Genomic DNA, 9870 nt, shown 5'->3' with positions numbered 1-9870 from the left:
CCCCTTTTTTTTTTTTTTTTTTTTGTAAAGAGAGAATCTGAATTAAATCAACAACAATTAAAAAATATCTATCTCCCTTTTCACAGCCATGTGTTATCAGGCTTCCCTCCCTCTTGCCTATATATTGAGAGGGTTTTCCTGCTGGCTCAGCTATGTTTCCATGACGTATCTCCTTTCTTGCTTCAGGTCGCTCTTTCCCCTTTACAATGGATTTAATTATTTAAGCCCATTCCTAGGAACGACGCTTAATTTCTGCCTTTTAGGGATCATTCCCATCTGTCTTTCACATGTCAGGACAATCCAGGGCTCACCCACCCGGCATCCCCTTACACTTCCTGCCCTTCCTCTGTGGAGCCGACTTTGTTTTGGTGCCCACAGATTTGTCTGATTAAAATGCATTCAGCTCCCCTTGTTTCCCAGATTTTCTTCACTGCAGGCCTCCTCACCAACACCCTATGTATTCTAGCATCTGATTTCTTATACTGTAAACTCAATCCTCCTAAGCTTCCAAATCCTTTCCTTCAGGTGTCATGGCCACAGAGGTTTCTTCAACAAAATCTTTCACACCATGAGAACCCATCATTCACCCCTCTGTTCCTCTTGCCTTTATCCAGAAATCAACTATAAAGGATTCCTTCCTCATGTGATTTTCCCAAGAATAAAGGTTACTTTTGGTCTCAATTCTGCATGGTGAGTCTCTCTTTCTTGGAATTCTTTTTGCTCTTGACCCCCCACACCAAGGTCTTTCTCCTGGGTCTTCTCAGCCTCCCCATCCAGGTTTTTTCTCTTTCACTACCACTACTGGCTCCTTAAACGTGGGCTTTTATCCTTTTTGTATACTTAGGTAATGTATTCCCCAGTGGGCAATCTGCCACATGATGGCAAATTCTATCAATTCTCTGCCAGCTTTCAGATCTAAATCTCCAACCTGAGCAAATGTTTTTGACAGTGAGCTGCACAGGTCCACCTCAATATGTCACAGGCCCTCAACTCAACACCCAATTTTACTAGCTAGTTAGTTTTAGTATGTAAGTCATAACTTTTCTGAGGTAGACCTTACAGATTATTTATCCCCCAGTCCTGGTTAGTTTGCCATGTTTAGCTCACCAAAAATGGTTCATATCACTGAATACTTGATATTTTACCTGTCACAGCCTACCCAATAGACAATCAAACAATAACAAGATGTCCAGAAATCACTCAAAGTCACAAAAGAGGCTTCTTGTTCCTATATATCCAATAAGTTCTCCACCTGACATAAGAAAATTCTGTAGGCCAGCGACTGTGAAGACACCGGAGAGATGCAAATTTGAGTCAGACCCCATCGTTCCATTTCAGAAGCTCACACTCTTCTAGAAGAAGCAGATTATTATACACCATAGATTGTGCTCTGACATAGTGCACAACTTTGGAGGATGCCTTTGGGTTTTTATGAGGGGAGAAACATGGATGCCAACTGGGCATCTGCATGTCCCCAGCCTTGCAGTTCTCCACACTGTACTGGCATGCACAGAATAGAGTTTAAGTCTGCCAGCTTCTTATAAAAGCCTGGAGGTTCAGATGGTTGTCTCAGATACGGTACAAAGCAAATGATTAATAGGAACATATGCACATATTAAGTATGCTTGGGACAGATAAATAAAAGAGATATAGGAATATGTTAGAAATTCTAGAATGGTTGCCTAGGTAGAAATTCTAGAATGGGTTGCCTAGGGAAAGAAGAAAGTTGTTACTAAACCACCAACTAAAATGTATGGAATTGGATCACAAGCCTTTGCCTGCAAGAAGATACTCCCATTCACATCTTTAGGCCCAACTCCTTGCTTAGTATCTAATGCCATGTGCTTTTTCACACTAGGAGTTGGACCTTGGATATCCCTGAAAACATATAGTAATAATATTTATTTTTTTTAAATGCAACACTTTCCCTGGAAAATATTTTTACCTTTCCTAAGTTTCTATTCACACAAACAAAACCACCCCTGGAGTCTGTGTCAGGTGTGGAACCCTGGACTTATTTCCCTTTGGCCCATTAAGCATTTCTCAGGTGCATCCCTTTTCCTCAAGAAACCATCCTAGATCCTCACAACTAAACTTGAACTCTTTCCCTTTGTTTATTTCCCCCCATGGTTCCTCTTGAACTTAATTTTCTTCTTCTGCCTGTGAGTCAGACTCTTTACTGAATAACTTCTGGAAGAAAGGGACCATGTAAAGCTCTCTGGATATGAAGTGGCCCTTGCCTAAAAGAGCATAAAGTCTCTTAGGAAAGATAAGATATGCACATGAAGAAGTATAGAAGAGTACTCTGTTTGAGAAATTCCCCAAGAAGAGTAAAAGCCAAAGTTCCAATTGATAAGATGAAAAGTTTACTCCTCAGCAGGTAAAGCAGATTTCATGGAGAAATGGCATTTTAGTTTAGTTTTGAATCTATTAGAGAAGGCAAAGGAATGGGAGCCATTGGTTAAAGGGAAAGCATAAGCAAAGCATCAGAGGTAGAACAACTCATGCTGTCATGCTGTGGTAAACATTAGGACAGATAATTGTGAGTCTATGAAGGATTAGATTAATGGGGATAGGAATTAATGGTAGTTGGAGGGACAGCTGGAAAGAGCATTCATTCATTGCTAGGCTAACATGTTTGAATTACATTTGCATAAGAAGAGAAGTTATACTTTCATTAGGGCAAAAATATGATCTGATAAAGTTATTAAGGCAAAAACTTGCCCTAATCCATTGTTTTGTTTTTTTTTTTCTAATTAAGTGTTTTGAAGCAAAATTTAAAAAAATTTTGAGGAGATCTAATTTATCATTTTTTTCTTTTATATTATGCCTTTGGGACAGAATCTAATAAATCCTTGTTGAACCCAACATCTTGAAGATTTTCTCCTATTTTTTTCCAAAAGTCCCGTTGTTTTAGCACTTTCATATAATCATGTGGTCAGTTGTGAGTTAATTTGTGTGACTGACATGAAGGTCCACATGAAGGTCCTTGTTTTGCATGTGGAGACCAGTTGTCCCAGCACTAATTGTTGAACAGACTGTTCTTTCCCTGATAATCACCTTTGTGTCTTTGTCAGCAATCAATTATCAATATATAGATTTATTTTTGGACTCTCAATTCTCTTCCACTGATATCTCAAATTCTGCTCCACTGATCTATACATCCTTATTTTAGGACCACACTATCCTGATGACTATACCTTTATAAGTTTTGAAAATGTGAAGTGAATGTGCTCTAACTTCGTTCTTTTTCAAAAATGTTTTAACTACATCAGGAACTACTTTTTTGAACAGAAATATGTACCTGTGTGCATATATATATGTATAGATTTTTCCCTGAGAGCATTTAAAGAGAAATTATCTATACTTCATTTTAGAAAGTTATTGGAAAAGGGAAATAGAATTAAAGAAACTTTTATTCAAAATATTCTCTGTGTTTTTCAAGAAAAATGAAAAACGAAAAACCTTTCCCAGCTTATGTTTCTGAACCCAGAAGTCAGCAGACATGACTTTCTTCCCTAAATCTTGAACTCTTAGCTCATGTGTGGACCTCAGGAGGACCATCCTCTCTCCTCACAGGTGGTGCTTCAGCACTGACCAGAGGAAAACAGACTCTTGGGAGGAAGTCAAACTGATTAGAAGAAAGAAAAATAAATAAACATTATTAAAACAAATAGACTCATACATACCCTGGAGATAGCTCTCTGTGCCCCTGTAGTTACGGAAAAGTAAGTAAACAAAATTTAACCCCAAAATTCAGATCAGTTATGTAATTGGAAGAACACCCCAACCTCTGAACTCATTCTTCTTGTCAGATCTGGGGCCCAAATATTTCTTGACCTAGGATCATCTAGGAGGATGGTCTCTTCTCATGTGTGTGGCCAGATTAGAGCTTGATTCCCCTGCCCCACCCCCACCCCCACCCCCGACAGCTGTTTCTTCACATCACCCTCTGTCTTACGATGAGAATGACTGAATTGTTCCACAGGATCCTAAACTATCAAGCTCTAACCATTTGTCCCTGTGATCCTGTCCTCTTTAGAACCAAATGGTTTTTCCCTTAGATGCAGATAACAACTAATTTAGAGTATTTTTTTTTCTCCAAGATTGAAACTGTCCCTGTGCATCTGTTTTGCTGGAGGAACTAATCCTTTCCTTCTTTCCCAAAGGAAAAGGCAGACCCTAGTCTTATGAGGCTACTAGAAGTCTTCCCAGTATCTTTATTCCTAATCTTCCTGTAATTTAGGCACAAAGAGACTGTCTAAAAAGTCAACTAAGAGCACATTGTGCCAAAGGAAAGATTATTCCTCCTTATTTGCCTCTCTAATCTTGTTCACCGACCAACAGGTACCCAGGTAAAGAGGTGTGTGTGTGTGTGTGTGTGTGTGTGTGTGTGTGTGTGTGTGTGTGTTGGTAGGAGGGGGAAGTTTGGGAGGGAAAAGTAATTTGAGTGGAAATTGCCAGTAAACATTTGGAGATGTGATATTTACACACACCCCACATTTTTAGGGATAGAGCTGGAGTTTGCCAGGAGGTGATCCTATAGTTAATTGTTGTAAAAAAAAAAAAAAACTGAGTAAATAAAGGAAGAAGTGTTAGAGAAGTCTGGTGAGCTGTGACCCCTGGTGAGAATGGGAACACAATTCAAAGGAGTAAATCATCAACCAAAACCAAGACAAGTGCTCAAAGGAAGAGTGTGGGGAGCACAGATCCAAAAATAGTAAGAACTAAGAAAAGCTATTTGACCTGGCAGTTCATCCATCATTAGTGCCTGGGGAAGGCAGACGCTACCAACTTGTGGGTCTCCCAAAGACTCTCCATGCAAAATGCACACTTGTCCCCCAGAGTCATCAATGAGGTGACCCGCATGATAGTGGTGGAAATCATATTGCAAGGAATTCATTGTGAAACATGAGTAATTTATGTGTGGGCTATGGTCTGCAGACTTTTGGTGATTCTTTTTTAAAGAAAACTGGCTGGAAGCAAGAAGAAGGCAAAGATGACTCTCAGGGTAGAGAATACAAAATGCTTCTAAGCTGTGTGGAAAGAAATGCAGAGTTAGACGTTAAGTACTTAAGAAGAGAGAAAAAAAATGTGTAGAATTTTCAACATAGGTTCTAACGTAAGGTGATTTTATATATATATATATACATATATATGTATATAATATTTTTGATGAATATATATATATATATAACTTATATTCATCAAAAATATTTCAACATATATAATGTTCCTTTGAAAAGTTTTGTTTCTAGGTAGGATTTCAGGGCCCTTCACTTTCAGTATTATAAATTCAAACGGTTGCCGACATCATGGCATAAAGACCCAATGTCTATAAAAAAAATCATGGAGAAAACTATGATGGTGAAGAATTGCCCTCGAACTGAAATGTTATCTTTAGATTCATTTTCTAATTAATAATCAGCATAAAAATCAACTCAGATGGATAAGGCAACTCACCTTTCCAAATAATCAGAAATTCTATAAAAACAAATATATGAGTATCTAGAAGGCCAGTACATTTCTGAGTTTCAAGTGAATCACGTCTGAACAGAATGTGGAGGACACGTATGCACTTTAACAAGGGCTACATTATTAGATTTTCTGAGTCTCCTTAATTTGATCATGCCTTTATGTCAGTGACTATAAGACACTAGTGCATTGTGTCTTTGATCCCATTGTCAGGGTCTAAAAGGTCTATGTGGTCTTTACTTTTAGAAAAGAGTAAATCTCTTCCTGGGTAAAGGTATCCCTGTAAGCCAGCTGCCTTTCAAGTCAAAACAGAAGGGATTGTTTTCAGGCTGACAGATAACAAGCCTTCATTTTTTTCCTTTCTTATGGTGGTATTGCCAGATAGCACTTAAGTGATACAAAGAGTTTCTCCTGGGCTATATTACCTTGGCATGAATAAAACTCAATGCATTATTGTAAATGACAGAGATGTTCTGATTTTGGTAGCATGAGGGCTTCAATGTGGAAGAACAAGAAAGTAATAATGGTAAAATGAGAAGGCTGGCCATAATGAAGGAAGAATCTCGCTGGAGAAACTAGCAAATTATTGTGTGAGAGAGAGACACTTTGGTGAGACAAAAGAATCGCATTGGCTGAGTCACCGAGGATCTCGACGGTAAATCATTACAATCAGGCCTCTCTCAATTTTTAACAGATCCAGGCTGCTTCAAGCCCAGGCAAGCCAGAAAGAACGCTATCTCTAAAAGCCATTTATTATGGCTTTATACATCCCCAAGTTTCATTTGTTTGGTGCTTGTCCTTGCACAAAATGGATATCTGGCTCCTACTCTTACTAGCCTCAAGTCTTCACTGCTTGCTTTTTTCCATCGCTTGTCTTTATGGGGGCTGACACACTCACCCGTCAATTACTCTCTAGGCAGACTAAAAAGCAAGGCGTGCATGTTACAGAAAGCAATATGACTCTTGGTTCCATCCTGTCCCGAGCTAGTTTGCTTTTGTCTCCCTGCTGATCCTCATGGCTCCAGGCCCCATCCTCAACACTGAATTAGCCAGTCACCTTGACTTTTGTATGTTTGTTTGTTTTTCCTTTCAGTTTTATTGAAATATAGTTGACATAAAACACTGTATATGTTTAAGGTGTACAGCATAGTGATTTAACACACATATATTGTTAAATGTTTACTGAAACAAGTCTAGTTAACATCCATCACCTCATTTAGTTAAAATAATAGTTTTTCCTTGTGATGAAACCTTTTAGATCTAGTCTCTTTTAGCAGCTTTTAAATATACCATACACCAGCGTTACCTATTGTCACTTAGGCTATGCACTGCATCCTCAGTTCTTACTTATCTTATATGTGGTAGATTGTACCCTTTGACCCCCTTCACCCAATCCCTCCTATCCCTGCCTCTAGAAGCCACCAATCTGCTCTGCATTTTTATGAGTTTTTTTTTTTTTAACAGATTCTACATATAAGTGAGATCATACGGTATTTGTCTTTCTCTGTCTGACTTATTTCACTACTTTGACTCTTAGCATCTTGAATCTTAGTGTGGCTTTGTAGCTTTTAGCTCTTTTATCCTTCTGGCCCAATATCCTTTATTTTCCAGGACCCAACTTTTTCTTTTACAATGTCCTCCATAAAGGACAAAAGTGCCAACACTATGGTATTTTACATTTATCCCCAAATTGATGTAAAATTGACCAGAACCTGGGATCCCTAGTTCTTTTTTGTAATTTTCAATAGCAAACTCAGTGAATTTGGAGACCATGGAGAAGCATTATTTAGCCTAGTTCTCAAAACTTAGAGACAATTCATGAAAGTCTTGTCAGTTGAGTTTAGAGACCAACTAGCAAAGAGCTATCATCAAAGGAAATCTGGAAAAGGCAGAGTATTCAAGTCCTGGAATAGCATTACCAAGGGAGAATAATGTTTGGTTTAACATTTTAATATTTTTTTCCACTCCTATCTTTGCCTTCTGTTTGTACCTTGAGAAATCTGGGAAGAAATCTGACAGTGTATATTAGGGAAGAAATCTGACAGTGTATACTCAATGTCTGTAATGTTCAAATACGCTAGCCTTCAAAGTGAGATGTATTGAATCACTTGATGATATTGTTACAGAAGATGTGGCTGTGAAGACAAAGAGTGCCCTACACGTAGGGTAACCATAAATGTCATCCAAATGATGCTTAAATGATTATCCAAACCAGGAGAATATCGAGGAGTGAGAGACCTTGTTGTTAATAATCATGCCAGGACAATGTGTTTAGGAACAATCCCAGGAATATCAGGGTATACATTCACTTCCTATTAAAGGAGTTTGTTAAAAAAAAAAAAAAAAAAAAAAAAGGAGAAAAAAACGGCCCTTTGTCCAGACTATACTTAAATAGCTACATACCTTGGATTTCATAGAAACAATGGAAAACACACTCTAAAACATGGACTACAATAATTTTTGAAACATCTACCAGTACCAGCTTAAGGCTGAGACAAATGAACTAGCAACCAATACAAATTGGAGAACAACCTCTCAGAGCTGATATACAAGGGAGAATGGACCCTGTCTTCAGGTGAGGAGTGTCCACATGTAAGTGGTTGTGGGTTTGTCATTTTGCATAAACCACCTATGGAAATGGGCTCAAATTTCATTTGTTCTTGGAAAGTGGGAAAATAGTAAGTTACATAATATATAAATATATGTTATTTAATAAATAAAATAGTAAAATAGTTGTATATACAACACTGATCTGATATGGCTTATATCTATATGTGAATGTGCAGTGTACCCTTCACTTCAACATACAGAAGGGTGGTTTACATACTTATGGTACAATTAACTCTGTTTTCTCTAGTGAAGTCCAAAATCTTAATGATAATAATAATATAATAATAATAATAGGTACCATTTTCTAACAAGTACTATGTGTCATATGCTTTTCATCTTCCATAATTCTGTAGATGTGAAATCGTGGCACAGAACAGTTTAGTGACTTGCCTAAGAGCACAGTATGATTAGGAGTATAACTACTGTATTAGTTTGCTCAGACTGTCCTAACAAAATACCACAAACAACAGGAATTGGTTTTCTTACAGTTGTGGAGGCTGGAAGTCCAAGACCAAGATGTCGGCAGGTTTGGTTTCCCTGGGGCTTCTCTCCTTGGCTGGCAGGTGGCTGCCTTCTCGTTCAGTCCTTACGTGGTCTTTTCTATGTGCTCACGGTCCTCTGGTGTCTCTTCCTCTTGTTATAAGGCGACCAGTCATATTGGATTAGGGCCCACTCTAACAGGATCATTTTAACTTAGTTACTACTTTAGAGGCTCTGTGTCCACACACAGTCACATTCCGAGGTACTGGGGGTTAGGGTTTCAGCATATAAATTTGGGGGTTTGTGGGGAACTTGATTAGCCCATAACAGTGTCCAAGCTGAAATTCAGATTTGGTCTGAGTCTAAAACCCATGTGTTCTCCCCATCAGCTTGGCTCCAGCTACTGGAAGCAAGCCCTCTGCTTTATGCTTTATTAAGAGAAGTAGACCTACAGGTCACTGTCTCTATCCCCTAAAGCTTCCCAATCTGTAGAGAAAGGAAAGAAGTCAACCACTTTCCCTAATGCAAAACAAAATAAAATGACAAGTAAATGAGTGCTCAGAAGACGGTGGGCATAGTAGACCAAAGCACTGCCTCTGAAATCAAAGTACTGGAGTTCAGATCTTAGTTCTGCAATTAATGTACGTACAAGAAAATGAGGATCAGAGCATTCATTCAAAACCTGTGTTGAGATCCTCCCATGTACTATGCATCATTCTAGCCTCTTTGACTACATTATACTGTTCTAAGTGTATTCAAATATTACTCAGGAAAAAAGTAAGGTGATTTTTACAAAAATGCCTCTTGTTTTTTATTATCCTTATGCAAGGTCTTTGTGGATAATCAAAATTAGCTGCTTTGAAGATTTTTTTTTTTTTTTTTTACCAAAGTTAAATGGTAAGGGAATCTGGTGTTAAGTTTAGGGTATTTATTTTTAATAATTCCTTCAAAGAAAGAATAAAATATTCACGATTAAACAAAAATTGGTGGTGATACCCAGCAGGACTCTGTGGGGCTCCTGGGCACAAAAGCCTCCCTGTGTCCCCCATTTCTTGATTACAGGAAACAGGCTTCATTCAGTCTCCATGACCTTCCCTGAGCTCCAAGGAGTAGGTTCAAAGAGTTGCTAATTAGGGAAGGAGGGGATTCGAGACATGGGAGGAGCAGTCAAGAGAAAACATAGTGCAGCCTTGAGGCAGGGTCCTGGTTCTCCCTCAAGGGATACACACAGCAATATCTTTGAGCTGTTTTGCAGATACTGAATCTCCCTCCAGGTGGGAGAAGTTAACTGTCTGCTGCCCACAT

Source organism: Lipotes vexillifer, unplaced genomic scaffold (assembly GCF_000442215.2).
Source record: "Lipotes vexillifer unplaced genomic scaffold, Lipotes_vexillifer_v1.1 scaffold356, whole genome shotgun sequence".
Lineage (NCBI taxonomy): Eukaryota > Metazoa > Chordata > Mammalia > Artiodactyla > Lipotidae > Lipotes > Lipotes vexillifer.
This window is presented reverse-complemented; position numbering follows the sequence as displayed.